At 45.6% G+C, this 15,790-nt stretch overlaps 1 protein-coding gene across 5 annotated transcripts in view; it reads right to left on the bottom strand.

The window, feature by feature from the left end:
- The window catches only part of sema3d (sema domain, immunoglobulin domain (Ig), short basic domain, secreted, (semaphorin) 3D), a 258,748-nt gene extending 244,615 nt beyond the window's left edge, over positions 1–14,133 (bottom strand). For 2 of the 5 annotated variants that reach the window (XM_072241690.1, XM_072241691.1), the window contains exon 1: positions 13,727–14,133. The gene's annotated coding sequence lies outside the window, so the exon portion shown is untranslated. Of the gene's footprint in view, positions 1–13,715 lie in introns of all 5 variants that reach the window. The other 3 variants (XM_072241695.1, XM_072241693.1, XM_072241689.1) reach the window with 2 other exon arrangements.
- Between the last annotated feature and the right edge of the window lie 1,657 nt (positions 14,134–15,790).

Genomic DNA, 15,790 nt, shown 5'->3' on the forward strand with positions numbered 1-15,790 from the left:
GTTTAGGGCATATTTGCAGGGTGGTTTGAGTGCTTACAAAGAACTGTATGATCTAAAAATATGCGAGGCTAAGCAGTCAAGCAACCCTTCCACATCAGCCATAGCAGACGACCAACCTCGACCTTCGACATTGAGGCGGGCAGAGATAGAAGAAGATGACCTGCCTGCCCTGATGCAAGCAGATGACACCCCAGTGTCCCACCACCCCAAACCCCAGGCCACAGACAGATACCGATCCACGGAGAGTGCAGCGGTAGCCACAAGGCACCCAGCACATCTTTAAGAAAAAAGCCAAAATAAACAAGCTAATTAATTAGGTGCCACCCAGCACGTAAATGTCGGCCCAGATCAGAGGCGATTGCCGATTGCGTCGCCTCTGAGCTGGGCCGACATTTATGTGCCGGGCAGCACCTAATTAATTAGCTTGTTTATTTCGGCTTTTTTCTTAAAGATGTGTTGGGTGTGTCCTGGGCACCGCTGAACCTCTGCATTCTCTGCAGATTGGTATCGGTTCACTGCCTGGAGGGTGGGGGCCACTGCATCACCCCAGCCTCCGACGACTCAGCCTAACACACCATCATCAGTGTGCTCGCTGTCTTCCCGATTCCCGTAAGTGACACTACACTGTACATACATTATTTCTACTTTATATCGGCTGTGTATTTTTACGTGTTATTTGGTATGATTTGGCAGCTTCATAGCTTAAAGGTTACTGGAGAGCGCTTGCGCTGCGTTTCTGTTGAGAGCGCTTGCGTGAGATTTTTGCTATGGAGAACTGTGCGGGTAATTATTGTGGAAAAGTATTCCTACTTTATATAGGCTGTATATTCATCATATAATTCCTGCTTTTACTATATGTTGCTGTTATTTTAGGTTTTATGTGTTATTTGGCATGATTTGGTAGGTTATTTTTGGGTCTGCAAATGCTCACAAAATTTTCCCATGTAAATAAATGGTAATTGCTTATTCGCTTTATGACATTCTGGCTTCCAAACCATTTCATAGGAACACTCTACCTTCTGATGGCAGGGGAAACCTGTATATATATAAAATAATTGAAGTAAATAGTGCATAAAAAGAAAAACAATGAGGTAGTGTACATGGATTCAATGCCCATTCAGAAATCTGATGGCGGAGGAGAAGTAGCTGTTCCTGAATTGTTGAGTGTGTGTCTTCAGACTCCTGGTCCTCCTCCCAGATGGTAGCAATGAGAAAAGGGCATGTCCTTCCTGGGTAATGATGGATGCCGCCTTTTGTGAGGCATTGCCTTCTGAAGATGTCGCTCTTACTGATTACTGGTCACTGACTGTTGATGAGCTAAGACTGTGAAAGCAAATACAGATGTGCCCCTTTCACCCCCATCCCCTCTCCTGTCCCTTTCAGAAGCTGCAGTGGGAATAGGCCATGGGTACTCGCTGCAATTGTTTCTTGCTCAGCCTCTCATTAACCCCACGTGTCAACTGGAAATCCCTCTCCATGTCCAACCAATGTTCTGCCTGTCAACTTTCATTGACATCTGTGTGCCCAGACCTGGTGGAATTCAAATGTAATTGCTTGGAGGTTTGAGAGGAGTTGCTTGGGGAGCACATCCTGCATTGTTAGCCCACATAATTCAGGTAGCAGATCGAGAGAATGGCAATTAAAGTAAACCTCAAACATTGGCTCATAGCCAGGTCCAGCACATTCACACGGGTGTTAAACTAACAGAAATCAATCTTTCTTTCAGAAAATATTCCCAACTTCGCAAAGCAGTAAAGACCTATTTGTAATCCACAGCTTGTGCCACAGTCACTAAGGATGCAGAATGTGTGTGTGTGTGTGTGAGAGAGGGAGAGTTTGTGGGGTAGCAGGGGTGGGTGGAAACTCGGATTTCAAGGTCTCACCAAAGCCCTCACCTGAGATCTGACCCCTGTCAAAGTTCTAAGTAAATTTATTATCAAAGTATGTATATGTCATCATATACGACCCTGAGATTCATTCACAGTAGGCACAAAGAAATCAATGCATACTGTACAAAGACCGACAACCAACTAGTGTGCCAAAGAAAACAGACTGTGCAAATACGAAATAAACTATTATTAATAAATAAATAAATAATATTATTAAACGTGAGTTGTGAAGTCCTTAAAGGTGAGTCCATGGGTTGTGGAATAATTTCAGAATTGAGTGAAGTTATCACACTGGTTCAGAAGCCTGATGGTTGAGGGGTAATAGCTGTTCCTGAACCTGATGGTGTGGGAACTGAGGCTCCTGGACCTCCTGATAAATAGCAGCAGCAAGAAGAGAGCATGACCTGGGTGGTGGGGGTCCTTGATGATGGATGCTGCCTTCTTCTGGAAGATCTCCTTGTAGATGTACTCAATGGTGGGGAAGGTTACAGAAGAGATCTACTGAATTGCCCCTGAAGTTGCACATTGCTTCCATCTGAAAATGCAGATGTGCAAAGCTAAGGGAGCTTCAGTTACTTTCCCTCATGTTTAAGCTTGGTTCTTCATTCAAAGTCAAAGTCAAAGCACATTTATTGTCAAAGTACATATATGTCACTACCCTGAGATTTCTTGCAAGCATTTACAGGGAAATAAAGAAATACAATAGAACTTATAAATAAATTATACATAAATAAAGACCGACAAACAACCAATGTGCAAAGAAGATAAATTGCCAAACAAAAAATAAACAATACTGAGAACATGAGTTGTAGAGATCTTGAAAGTGAGCCTGTAGGTTGTGGAATCAGTTCAGAGTTGAGGAGAGGGAAGATAGTCTGGGAGCTCTTCCCTCTATGACACTAAGGCTGTGAGACTGCTGCCAGCTGCTGAGCTTCATGTTTGCGAACCTTGTGGTGATTTTTCCTACCAATATGAAGGCTTCGGGCCTGTTCCGGGGATTTGGATCTAAGGACTCAATTTGGTTCGGAATGCCATTGTTGCTCGCTCCTGTTGTTTGCATGATTTGATTTGTTTATTTTTCCTCCTCTTTCTCTGTGGGCACTAGGGGTTGGTCATTTTTTAAAACTGGATTCTTTCGGTTTCCTTGCTTTGTGACTGCCTGTTAAGCAAACAGATCTCAAGGTTGTATCATTTATACATTTGTTGATAATAAATGCACTCTGAATCTCTTTAAATCTCAAGCTATCCACACTGCTTCAGGAGCCTGATGGCTGTTGGGAAATAACAGTTTATTCAGAATCTACCCACACAGCAGACATCATTACAAGTGTGTAGTCTCATGGTGTAGGGTAATGTTCCTGGAGTAGGCTCCAGCAGTTTTTGAGAATGACAGGCTGTGGCTCACCCTGTCTCTTCCTCCCCCACCGCCAACCCTTCCTCTGGCAGCATGTGTCACTTTGCATTGGAATGTCTTCTGAATAGCATCCGTCTCAGCCAAGGAAGCTCTTACATCTTCCAGTCAGACGCTTGCTGGTTCAGAACAGGCCTTCAGCCCACTATGTTTATGCCAAGCACAATGCCAAATTAAAGTAATGCTAATCTTTCTAAAACAACAGACACACAGAATGCTGGAGGAACTCAGCAAGTCGGACAGTATCTATGGACGGGAATAAACAGTCGGTCTGTCAGGTCAAGACCCTTCATCAGGACTGGAAAGGAAGGGAGCAGAAACCAGAATAAAAAGGTGTTGGGAAGGGAAGGAGTACAAGCTGGCAGGAGATAGGTAAAACCAGCTGAGAGGGAAGGTGTCAAATCACAAACAAGAGAAAGTCTGCAGATGCTGGAAATCCGAGCAACACACACAAAATGCTGGAGGAACTCAGCAGGCCAGACAGCATCTATGGAAAAAAAGTACAGTCAGCATTTCGGGCCGAAATGTTGACTGTACTTTTTTCCACGGATGCTGCCTGGTCTGCTGAGTTCCTCCAGCATTTTGTGTGTGGTGAGGGGGAAGGTGGGCGGGTGGGGAAGGGGAGATGAAGTAAGAAGCTGGGAGGGGATAGATGGAAGAGATAAAGGGTCAAAGAAGGAATCTGATAGAAGAGGCCAGTGGACCATAGAAGAAAGGAAAGGAGAAGATACACCAGTGGAGATGATGGGCGGGTGAAAGAGAAAGCTTCTCTCTTTCCAAAACCTTCTTGAATGCCACTATCATACCTGCTTCAGCCACCAATTCCTACAGTCTGTTGCAGGCAATCACCATTCTCTGTGTAAAACAAATGCTCCTTTAAACTTTCCCCCTCTCACCTTCAACCTCTGCTCTCCTGCATTTGACATTTCTACCCTGGGAGAATGATACAGGCTGTCAGTGCTTATCTATACCTCTCACTGCTTTATAAACTTCAATCAGGTCAATTCAAGTTCGGAATGAATCGAACACCAAACACTCGAATGCTCTAATCCATCTGACCTCCCACTGTGGTAACATGGAAGGGCTAGGTCCTTTCAGATGAAGGGTTAGATTGAGGATGCTTTGGATATTTATTTGGACATTCTCCTTACACATTTAACACTGAAATAAAGACTTATTCCTCACAAGCCCTAAAATTCCACCTTGACTCCCTGCAACCCATTTACACCTGAGGTTCCATCTAACCCCTCATCGGAAAGGACCAGCATTTCCATGGTATAACAGTGGGAGGGTCAGATAGATTACAGCAGCCAATTGACCTATCAGCAAGCTTGTCATTGATAGGTGCCAAGAAGTACAAGCTGCTGGGGAGGAAGCCCACACGGTCACAGGGAGAATGTGCAGACAGCACTAGAGGTAGAGATCGAGATTGGGATCTGGAATACGATGGTATCAGCTATATCATTGTTTCTCAGCTCCTTGGAGAATCTAAAACCAGGGATCCTGGTTAAAAGATAAATGTTCACCCAACCAAGACTAAACTGTGACAAAATATTTCCTGCACAAGGCCATCTGTCCCTTCAACCCACACTGCCCAGCATCCCCCGATTTAATCCTAACCTAATCACAGAGCGATTTACCGTGACCAATTAACCAACCAACCGCTATGTTTTTAGACTGTGGGAGGAAACCGGAGCACCCAGAGGAAATCCGTGCAGTCATGGGGGAGAACGTACAAACTCCTTACGGACAGTGGCAGGAATTGAACCTGGGTCACCTGTACTGTAAAGCATTGTGCTAACCATTACATTACTGTGCACAGTTTGTCTTTTTTGCACGTTGGCTGTTTGTTAGATTTTGTGTGTAATTTTTCTTTGATTCTGTTGTACTTTACTGTTCTACAGTGAACGCCCTCAAGAAAATGAATTGCAGGGCTGTATATGATGACATATATTTATTTTGGTGATAAATTTACTTTGAACTTTGATCTGTACATGAGCTGGCACCTCATTAGCTCCAAGCACCTGATGAGCACTGTGTAATTTTTTTCCCTTCCTTCCTGTCCCAAGATTGATGCCAAGCCTGGAAGTTAGGCTGTCAAACAGCCTGTGTAAATACTGTGACACACCCACCTCTGCATCTGTCTCATTTCCCTCTTGGTACTGAATGTAGTGTGAAACCAAAGTGCGGTACATCATTTTAGCGTCTTTATGATTCTTTAACTCAGGAACTATTACTGACCGTAGTTCTATGTTGTGTCCCAGAGCAGCTTCAGAAAATCAATCTCTCTTCTTCAGTTCCCCACTATGGCTTCTTATCTCTCCTCCTTACCTGCCTATCACCTCCCCTTGAGTCCCTCCTCCTTTCTCCCATGGTCCACTCTCCTCTCAGGTTCCTTCTTCACGAGCCCTTTAAGATTTAAGTACCTTTGTCTTTTCCACCTATCACCTCCCATCTTCTTACTTCAGCCCACACCCCACAAACCACCAGGCTTCACCTATCTCCTTCTTGCTTGTCCTCCTTCCCCTACCCCCACCTTTTTATTCAAGCACCTTCCCTCTTCCTTTCCTCTCATGATGAAGGGTCTCAACCCAAAACATCAACTGCTCGTTCCTTTCCATAGATGCTGCCTGACCTGCTGAGTTCCTCCTGCATTTTATGTGTGTTGATCCAGAAAACCATTTGTGTTCTGTTGCAAAGATAACTCAGGGAAATCACACCGTACCTCCGGGCATTTCTGTGCCAAGAAAAGATGTCTCATGAGAACTGATTGATTCACTTACATCCCTCCACGATTCACAGAACCATTTGACAAGTGAGGAGGTGTGCCGAAGACAGGTGAGTTGATTGTAAATGCCATCATCACTCTTCGCGGCTCAGTTTCCTGTCCTTTCATGCCTTTATGGATAAGACAGCTGGGAGAAGCAGGATATCAAAAATGCAGAGCCTTTGGAAAGGTTGGTGTTTATATTTTAAAAACGGAGACAATGATGAGGATTGAATTTGGGGCTCTTTCTGTTGTTCATATTGGGCAGGAGTCAAACTGGTACGAGTGATGTGAATCCAGATGGACAGGTGGATTCAGGCAACATACAGATGGAACAAGCATTACTTCATTAAACAAAATATTTAGATTCTCATGTAGCTTAGCTGATTAGTGTGTTCATATACATAAGTTTTGTTTATAACCAACGTGCTTTCTACTGATAGACCTCTTTAGTTAGGGTGAATTCTCAGATTCCAACCATATTTTAGATTTTGTTTTGCTTCAAACATGTTTCACTGTCTTCCTGCGTTCTATTTGTTTTATGCTTCAATGATTGGTTTGACATTAGGAGGAAGGAGTACTCAATTTCTAGTAGTTATTTTTGACCGGCTATCAACAAAATATTTCTTCTACTTTTTTACAGCCAATTAACAGTTCAAAAGTTCAAAGTAAATGTTATAATCAAAGTACATATATGTCTCCACATACAATTCCTGAGATTCGCTTTCCTGTGGGCTTACTCAGCAAATCTATAAAATAGAAACTATAACAGGATCAATGAAAGATCAACCAGAATGCAGAAGACAACAAACTGTGCAAATGCAAATATAAATAAATAGCAATAAATAACAAGAATATGAAGTAAAGAGTCTTTAAAGTGAGATCACTGGTTCTGGGAACACCTCAATGGATGCGCCAGTGAGTGTAGTTATCCTCTTTTGTTCAAGAGCCTGATGACAGCAATGAGAAAAGGACGTGGCCTAGATGGTGGAGATCTCTGATGATGGATGCTGCTTTCCAGTATAACCCCACAAACAGCAGGCAGGTGCAGTAAATGACTAGAACTGAGTTTGTTTCTGATATTTTTGGAGTGAATGTACTGTACACCAAACCCTTAGAGATAATTGACAGAAATGATAGAAGATTCAGTTTCTTAATTCACTAAATTAAAATAAGGTTTTAAAAGTTGGTCAGGTTTTTAAGATCATCTGGGAACATCGTGAAATTCCACAAGATCATTAGATATAGGAGTAGAATTAGGTCATTTGGCCTATCAAGTCTGATCCGCCATTTCATCATGGCTGATCCATTTCCCTCTCAGCCCCAATCTCCTGCCTTCTCCCCGTTTCCCTTCATGCCCTGACTAATCAAGAATCTATCAGCCTCTGCCTTAAATATACCCATTGACTTGAGTTCCACAGCTGCCTGTGGCAACAAGTTCCACAGATTCACCACTCTCTGGCTAAAGAAATCCCACCACATCTCTATTCTAAAAGTACATCCTCTGGTCTGAGGCTGTGTCCTTTGGTCTTAGACTCCCCCACCATCCTTCTATCGAGGACTCTCAACATTCAATAAGTTTCAATGAGATCCCTCTTCATTCTTCTGAACTCCAGTGAGTACAGGCCCAGAGCCATCAAACACTCCTCATATGACAAGCCTATATCTACTGACCTAAATAGTCCCATTGAGGTGATCTCTGGCCACAGCTTCTCTCAGCTTCACTACAAGAGAATTTTTACAGGGATAGGCCACTCGGCCCCTCAAGCCATCCTTACCATTCAATGTGACCATGGCTGATTTATGCAGGCCACGACTCCTCTTCTGTGCCTGATTCATTTACTTATCTTCTCCCTAAGTACATCTAGTGATTCAGCCTTCACCACCCTCAGGAGCAGAGAATTCCAAAGATACACCACCCTCTCAGGCAAACTTCTGTGCAAATCAGTTTTTAAATTTTATTTATTTAAAGATACAGCGTGGAATAGGCCTTTCCAGCCCTTTGACCCACGCCGTCTTCAGCAAACCCCAAATTAATCCCAGCCTAATCATGGGACAATTTATAATGACCAATTAACCTACTAACCAGTACATCTTTGTGGGTGGAAACGGGAGCACCCGGAGGAAACCCACACATGCCACAAGGAGGACATGCAAACTCCGGGTTTGAACTCTGAACTCTGACACCCTGAGCTGTAATAGCGTCGCGCTAACCGCTATGTCACCCTAGTGCCCTGTAAATGAGCACATCCTTGTTTTGTAGCCCTGTCACTGGTCGGCGGCCAACCAAACAGACGTCACCCATCAGTTTCGGCAGGTGTACAGTGGAGAGCATTCTGACTGGTCGCGTCGCGGACTGGCATGGAAGCTGCAACGTGCGGGATGACAAGAGGCTGCAGAGTCAGCCAACTCCACCAAGGGCACAGCCTTCCCCACCATCAGGAACAACTTCCAAAGGGAATGTCTCAAGAAGGTTACATCCATCATTATGGATCCTCACCAACCAGGAAATGCCCTCTTCTCATTACCAATATTGTTAACACGAACCTGAAGACCCACACACTCAATGATCCTGTAACAGCTTCTTCCCTTCCACTATTAAGTTTCTTAATGGTCCATTATTCCATGAACACTACCACACTTCTTTTTTCACTTTTATTTATTTTGTAACTCATTGTCATGTTCTGTCTTTGCACTGTACTGTTGCCGCAAAGGATCAATTTCACATCATAGAGTCAGTGATGATAAATCTGATTCTGATTTTCAGAAGATCAAAAGTGTATGACTCAACAAGGTAAGTAAAGGCATCCGGTAGTCTTGCAAGACCATGGATCTGCGCCTGGGAAGTCTTCACTCTCCAGGGCGCAGGCCTGGGCAAGGTTGTATGGAAGACTGGCAGTTGCCCATGCTGCAAGTCTCTCCTCTCCACGACACTGATGTTGTCCAGGGGAAGGGCATTAGGACCCATACAGCTTGGCACCGGTGTCATCGCAGAGCAATGTGTGATTAAGTGCCTTGCTCAAGGACACAACACGTTCCCTCGGCTGGGGCTCGAACTCATGACCTTCAGGTAGCTAGTCCAATCCCTTAACCACTTGGTCACGTGCTCACAACTCAACAAGGATAAAGTGCAAAGTGAATTAGAAGTAACACACACAAAATGATGGAGGAACTCAGCAGGTCAGGCACATCTATGGAAATGAATCGATAGATAGATAGATACTTTATTGATCCCAAAGGAAATTACAGTGTCCCAACAGCACTACAACTGCACAGGTATGCAAAAATATAACTTTTAGAAGAGAAGTAAGAAAGAATAAAAAACAAGTTACCTCAAACAGTCTAACAGGAGGGGGTCATCACTTCCCTGTCGATAGGTTGACTCATTATAGAGCCTAATGGCCAAGGGAAAGAATGATCTCATATAGCGCTCTTTGGAGGAGCATATTTGTCTGAGTCTGTAACTAAAAACGCTCTCCTGTTCAGCCAAGGTGGCATGCAGAGAGTGAGAAACACTGTCCAGAATTGCCAAGATTTTCTGTAGGGTTCTTTGTTCTACCACAGTCTCCAGTATGTCCATTTTGACTCCTATAACAGAGCCAGCCTTTCTAATCTGTTTATTGAGCCTGTTAGCATCATCTGTGTTGATGCCATTGCCCAGGCACACCACTGCATAGAAGATTATACTGGCAACAACAGACTAATAGAATATGTGAAGGAGAGGCTGCATACTGCAAAGGACCTCAGTCTCCCAAGGAAGTAGAGGCAACTCTAGCACTTCTTGTACACAGCCTCTGTGTTGGTGATCCACACAAGTCTGTCACCATTTTGGGCTGAGACCCTTCTTCAGGACTGGAAAAGAAGGGTGAAGATACCAGAGTAAAAAGGTAGGGGAAGGGGAAGGGAGACAAGCAAGAAGGTGACAGGTGAAGCCAGGTGGGTGGGGGAGGGGAGATGAAGTAAGAAGCAGGGAGGTAATAGGTGGAAAGACTAAAGGGCAGGTAGGAGAGGAGAATAGACCATGGGAGAAACGGAAAGAGGGAGGGGGCACCAGGAGAAGGTGATAGGCAGGTGTGGAGAAGAGGTAAGAGGCTAGAGTGGGGAATTGAAGAAGAGGAAAAGGGAAGAGGGAGGAATCACCGGAAATTGAAGAAATCAATGTTCATGTCATCAGGATAGAGGCTGCCTAGATGGAATATGAAGTATCACTCCTCCAACCTGAGAGTGGTGTCACCATAGAGGACGAGGAGGCCATGGACCAAGAAGAGGGAATGGGGATAGGAAGTAAAAGGTAAGTTGGAATCATATTGAGTACACTAGCTGGAGTCCAAGTTCTTCAATTACAACTCTGGGTACTGAGAAAGACCACAGTAGGGCTCCAGCACTCCCTCTCAGTAAAACCCACCACCTTTCACTGCAGAAAGAGAAGGAATCCACACATTTCCCCTTCGCTCTTCATTCACATTCTCCAGGATCCGAATGGTGCCAAATACAATAAGTACAACGAAAGAGCTTCTATCCACCTCACCAGAGTTTCCACTGACAAAGTGTGCAGTCCTGAGAGTTAAACCTGCCCAAAGTCATTAAAGTCTTTGGTATTTCCTCTCTCAACGCACGCTCATATTGCAAAGATGAGATCTAGTGTACTCCAGGGTTTTATCGGGGTAAATTTAAAAAAAATTTGCTCAATCTGAGCCATTAAAATGTGATCTGAAAGTGTCTGTGTGCTCCCATTATCACTTGGAAATAACCGGAAAATATTTGTGTTTGCTCATAGACTTACAATGCAAGTTCAGCCATGTATCTTTCTTTTCCTACTTTGAATTTAAGTTTCAGGAATTACGTCGAACATAGAACACTACAGCCCAGTACAGACCATTCGGCCCAGAAACTTACACTGACCTGTTAACCAACTCTAAGATCAATCTAGCTGTTCCTTGCCGCATAACTGCCAATTTTTCTATCATCTGTGTGCCTATATAAAAGTTTCATAAACATCCCTAATGTATCCGCTTCTACTGTCATCCCTATCAAGGTGCTCCACGCACCCACCACTCTCTAATTAAAAAGAAAACATACTTTCCTCCAATCACTTTAAAATTTTGCCCCTTGTATGAGCCACTCGCACCCTAGGGAAACGGCTCTGGCTGTCCATACGAAATATGTCGCTGATCATCTTGTTCACCTCTGTCATATCACTTCTCATCCTCCTTCGCTACAGAGAAAAGTCCTATTACTTCTCAACCGCTCCTTTTAAAACAACAACACGAGGTTCTGCAATCACAATAATTTGTTCAAATGAGAGACAGAAGCAATGCATAAAATTTTAACCCCGTTTCCCTAAACCATGTCGCCGTTTAACGGGCGATAGTTTCGGTTTAAAGCTCCAGTTTTTGAAATAACGCTGCACTCTGTTACACATAAAACTCGTTTCCTTTTCATTTAGCTGAGGAAAGATTGGGTTACTTTTCCAGTTCAGATGTTTGGACGACTTTATTCTTAAATTACTCCAGAGTAGTAAAACAGTTCAAAGCAGATTAAAAGCATTAGGAGAATACTCCAATTGTACACTGCCTACCATCTGTTATCTATAAAAGTCTTTCAGTGCTACGGGTTGAGATACAAGTCTAGCCCCGCAGGTCTGTCGCATTCATTTTGGCCTCAGAGCCACTCAGTACGGTGGGCATATGATATGGACAGGAGATATGTGACTGCTTCTGGCTATTAAATTCTGTACGTTCAATCCAGGGTATCTATTATTCTTTAGCCAGAGGGCGGTGAATTTGTGGAATTTATTGCCACAGACGGCCGTGGAGGCCAAGTCATTGGGTATATTTAAAGTGGAGGTTGATAGGTCCTTGATTAATCAGGACGTCAAAGGTTACGGGGAGAAGGCAGGAAAATAGGTCTGAGAGGAAAATTAAATCAGCCACGATGGAATGGTGGAGCAGACTCGATGGGGTAAATGACCTAATTCAGCTTTATATCACGAGGACCCACACCATCCGGACATGCTCTCTTCTCATTGCTACCATCAGGGAGGAGGTACAGGAGCCTGAAGACACACACTCAATGGTACAGGAGCTTCTTCCTCCCCACCATCGGATTTCTGAACGGTCCATGAACACCGCCTCCTTATTCATCTCCTTTGTTTTATTTATTTATCCTGTAATTTGTAGACATGCCCAGTGAGGAAGCTTGGTGTGTCACCAAAGACTCTAGCAGTTTCCTGCAGATGTACAGCGGGAAGCATTCTGACTGGTTGCATCACAGTCTGGTTTGGAGGTTCCAATACACAGGATTAGAAGGGACTACAGAGGGTTGGAGACACTCCCAGCTTCATCGTGGGCATAACCTCTCCACCAACAGGGACAGCTTCAAAGGACGGTGCCGCAGGAAAGCGGCACTCATCACTAATGACCCTCACCATCCAGGTCACTCAGATATGTTCCACTCATTTTTTAAGGAGTCGGCAAAAATATTTTAAAGTAGAAACGGTGCATTTCCCCGACTAATTTGTTCCTTTTGAACAGAAGTGAAATAAAGTAACGGCAGACACTGGAATCTCGCCAGCCTTGACATGCCCTCGTCTCATTGTTACCGTCAGGGAGGAGGTGCAGGACATGCCCTCTTCTCAGTGCCATCAGAGAGGAGGTACAGGAGCCTAAAGACCCACACTCAACGAGTCAGGAACAGCGTCTTCCCCTCCGCTGTCAGATCTCTGAACAAACCATGAACCCATGAACACCGCCTCGCTATTCCTTTTGGTTTACACTTTTGCTCTTACATAGTCGTCTTTATGTCTTTAGGACACAAAACTACAAATTTCGCGCGGTCACAAACACGAGGAATTCGTTCACCAGCAACTTTGATGTGTGTTGCTTAAATTTCGCGCGGTGGTAACTCAGTGATTCTGAACCTGACTTTCTGTTCTGTGAAGACTCAAGAGCCTACAGATCTGGAATCTGGTCTCTGAATTGGCTCCGAGACCCTCCTTTTAGTCTAGCTAGCTCGTCCCTTCCTTAGCGTGGTAGCATATACACGGTGGGTGACATACAGCAATGAAGCGATTATGTATTCCCCAATGGCCATATAGCAGTGAAGGGGTTAACGCGGATGTTTGGCCAAGTGAAGCATCACAATTCATCCAGACCCCAGACCCCTGCAGCCCCGCACTAACTGGGGAACGTTCTCACCCGAGACAGGGTCGGACGGAGAGGCGACTACCGAGCGCGAATCAGACTCGCCCTCCCACCCTGCACGCTATGAACTGGCGTTTTATCTGCCCGACTTGATTCTAATCCTGATTCAGAAGCCGGTCCGAAGGAGTTTTAATTTCGCCAGGGAAGCGATTTCCGAAAGATTCCGCGGAATGAGAGATTTCAACAGCCAACGAGCCAAGATTTCCCCGCACGGTTCAAACATTTATTACACACACTCCCTCCTCATACCGTCCTGTCAAGCGATAAACTTTAAATAGTTCTGAAATCCAAATGGTTACAACAACAATGCCGGAATCTCCACCAGGTATCAGTGACTATTTCTAGTTTCAGCCCCCGCAGTTTAAAACATGCAATAATTTGTAACAAGCGGTGCTCTGTCGCGGCCAGTTAGTTCCGCGCTTTCTCTGGTGCCGAGGTGAACGCACCCGGGAATTACCTGGCAGCCGTGCCGGCGAGGGTGCGGGGAGCTCCGGCCGCCGCGTGGTGTTCGGGGGAGCTGCTCCGCTCAGCGCCGAGCCGGGCACGGACGAGATTCGGCCAAGTGTCAGATGAACCTCCCAACCTCCCAACTGTCTAATTGTAGAGATCAGCGGGCGGGGAGGTATTTAACTGCGGTCCGTCCAACGTCCCGGACTTGGAACCCTGAATCTGGGTGGGGGGGGTGTTGTTGTGGGGGTGTACCCGCTCCCGCTGAACTCTTGGATTTCCCCCGCCTTGGGTCGCTCTTCTGCCGCTCGCTCATTCATTGCCCGCAGCTGCCGGCGGAGTCTGCAACCGGCCACATCGTACAGTGTGTGACCGTGTGCGGATAGGGCACGGGATCCGCTTCAGGAACACCTCCGCCCTCCACCCATGTCTCGGGCACACCCTCTCCCCTCCCTGCCTCAGAAACATCCCCCACCCCGTCTGAGAAACCCACGTCTCCTCCTCTTTAAGATACTGCCCCCGCCCCTCAAGATTCAGGAAATTGCCCCCCACCCTGCTCAGGAACCTATCCCTCCCTCTTCAGGATTTAAGAACCTGAACCACCTCTCAAGTCTCAGTAAAATGCCCCCTCCCTCAAGAAACTTCCACCCCTCGCGGCTCAGAATCCTGCGGTCCACACCCACCCTCCCCCCCCCCCCTACCCCCAGCAAACTGTCCTCTGTCTCAGGACTGAAGAACCTGATCCCATTCTCAGGATTTAGTTCAATGCTTGCTCCCCCCAGGAAACTGCCCCCTTCCCCTGAACTCAAGAACCTGCACACTGTCTCAGGACTCAAAAATGTGTCTCCCCTCCTTTAACACTCTGAAATCCCTCCCCCCTCAGAAACTACCCCCATCTCGGGACTCTGGAACTTGCCTCTCCCCCCGAAGATTCAGAAACCTGCCACCCCATTAGGAAACCCCATTTCCTCAGGGCTCATGAACCTGCATGTCCTCTCTGGTCTGAGGAACCTGCCCTTCCCAGGAAACTGCCCCCTCCCTCAGGACTCTGGAACTTGCCCCCTCTAAGGACTCAGGAGCTCACTGAAGGAGTTTGCCCTGGGGAATGTGGAACAATGCCCAGCCCCGAGTGTGGGGCATGGGGGATGTCACATTGTTCCCTTCCCTATCACCGCTAACCCAAATCAGACCAGGCACAGGAGCACAGGAGCTTGGCATGTCACTTCCAGGCCCTTTATTGAATCTCACTGATATATATATATATATATATATATATATATGTAACACACACACACACACACACACACACACACACACCTTCTCCGTGGATTGTCACCTTGTCGTAGTGAAGAAGCTTGTGTGGTCCTGAGATCCCGAGAGCAATGCCGTCTGGAGCTACGCTCCTGGTAGGGTCACCCATGGTGGTAAGGTCGAGGGTGAGGTCCCTGACAACGAACAATCCAACCAAGACCTCAACGGTGGAACAGGTGGAAGAAGTTACTTTGAACTCAACAGCTGTGAAGGCGGATGAAGGCTGCAACAAATCCATCAGCTCCAATCGTCGTGGTTTCCATGCCATTGGAATCAGTTGGTTGATTTGTGAAGTATCGTGTGCTTCTTGGAGTGCAACATCAAGTACACGTTAAACAAACACACGCACAGGCATCTTCGCTCTGTGGGCCACTTGATCAACAGAACGAAAACCATCATCCTCGACCTCGAGGGTTAGCCACGACAACAACGACACACACACACACACACACACACACATATATGTTACTTCACTAGTTAAGGACTTGTTCTAAGGCAAACACTTATTGCAATCTTCTACTTAAAATCATACCTGAAAGCAATGTTCTCCTGGTCAAATGGAATCTGGACACTCTAATCTGATTGGGCAGTGTTTCCCAATGGATACAGGTATCCTGAGCAATGGTAAAAGTCACACAACAGTGGAGGCAGAGTTCCTTTGATCCACTCTGCCTGTCCTGGCTCATTAAGTCATTCAGTTAGTCACATTTCCCTGCCCACCCCCAGAGCTATACTAAATATTTCCCAAATATTTATCCGGTTC

This window comes from Mobula birostris, chromosome 23 (assembly GCF_030028105.1).
Source record: "Mobula birostris isolate sMobBir1 chromosome 23, sMobBir1.hap1, whole genome shotgun sequence".
Lineage (NCBI taxonomy): Eukaryota > Metazoa > Chordata > Chondrichthyes > Myliobatiformes > Myliobatidae > Mobula > Mobula birostris.